This window comes from Austrofundulus limnaeus, unplaced genomic scaffold, assembly GCF_001266775.1.
Source record: "Austrofundulus limnaeus strain Quisiro unplaced genomic scaffold, Austrofundulus_limnaeus-1.0 Scaffold221, whole genome shotgun sequence".
NCBI lineage: Eukaryota > Metazoa > Chordata > Actinopteri > Cyprinodontiformes > Rivulidae > Austrofundulus > Austrofundulus limnaeus.
Window position 1 is genome coordinate 313,078 of NW_013952623.1, and position 1,782 is coordinate 314,859.

Below are 1,782 nucleotides of genomic sequence, written 5' to 3' on the forward strand. Positions count from 1 at the left end.
CCTCCTGGCATTTAACAGCATATACAACATTTCTCTGTTTGTGCTGGGGAACTGGATCTTTGGGGTGAACCAGCCTTTGCCGTAATGTTTTGGGGTTTGAAAGCCACTGGGACATCATGTTTAGAAAATAAACGTCTCAGTTGCTCTGAAACACCCGCAACATACGGAATAACCACTGGTTTGGGTCTGGGTTTGGGGTCTTCATTTTCACCTGAAGGTTGCATRGAATCCTGTCTGTGTTTCCTGTCTGCTTTCAGGAAAGCCCAGTCAGGATAACCACACTGCTCCAGGGCCGGTCGTGTGTGTGATTTCTCTTTCTCCCTGGGTTTGTAGGGACACTGTAGATATGGAATGTGGATTTAGTGCAATCAGATGACTTATACACCATACTGGCCCAGTCCAGTTTTGCAGTACTTCTTTGGACAGTTTCACTGCAGCTTTGCGATCAACCATTTCATGGACTTGTGAAGCATAGGCYAATCTCCACTCTGGATCCTTTACCAACTGTTTTTCCGTCCTGAGGAATGTAGCTTCTACTGCTTTCCAATTGTTGGAAGAGAAGCCAAATCTTCAGTCCACAGATATTTGGCATGCCAATGTGGTTCAGGGGTGTGGTGGTCAGCATTTACATATGTCAAGCCATTTCTCACCAACTCCATCTCTTTCTCCTCAGCCAGAGACATTTCCTTCCCTCCAGGTTGGCAATTCCCGCAGCGACATCCTCCACATCTTGGCACGCAGGCTGCTCCAATGCTTTCCCACTCCCACCACTTCAGAAAGTCTTTGCTGGTAGTGGCTGCATTGGATTGGATGAAGGGATGCTTGGGAGACTGACAGGAAAATGGACATTTACAGGTGAGTTCACTGTACTTGACTGCTGCAGTCCTCATTGATCTTGCAAAGTGTGTCTCTGATGAATGAGCCATTAAGGTAACGTCTTCAAAGTGGTCCGGATGTGTGCCTCCAACCGTCTTGCCAAGTGGTCCATCCCATAACACTAGGTCCTCGACAGAGCGAACTTTCTGAGGTACAAGTTGACCTACTTTATGGCTAATCAGAAGCTGTATCTCTCTGGGTCTTGAGGTCTTTCAAAGAGACATCTGGGAAAATCCTCTGAAGCTTTGTGGCAGGAACATGTCTGAACTTCTGCGATCACATCAAGCCCGTAACAAATGAGTTGGTGAGACTTGAGGGTCCCTCTTGGTGTGTTGACACTTATCTTAAGGAGATAACGCTTAGTTTCAACAGACACCTGCATCCCTCCGACACCATGGACCACAAGTGTTACATTTTCACTTCTAAGATTCAGCTTTCTTGCAGCTTTATGTGTAATGTAGTTTGTGTCTGACRCCAGGTCAATGAGGGTTCCAATTCTTTGTCCATCTTTGGCTGTGACGTCAAGGATCATCAGGATAACTGGATACTCCTTTAAGCCATTATCCTCTAGAACAGGGGTGCCCAAACATTTTCCCTGATAGGGCCAAAATTAAAATCAATCTGAGGTCTGCGGGCCAAATGCAATAATATAAGAAATGCTTAATACTTTACTAAGTAAAGTCGTTTTATTTTTTTATGAATAACCTAGCAGCCAGTGTGCTTGTCCACATTCTTTAGTTTATTTTTTTCAGCCCGTGGACATGGAGAAAATTCAATCAAAAGGGAAAAAAATTGTATAGGTCCTCTGGACGGGTTCTTCTTTAATGAAACGTTTTGTCTCTCCTCCAAGAGACTTCTTCAGTCTGAGAGTTTCAGGCAAAAGCCTGAAGAGTATCAGTCACATGG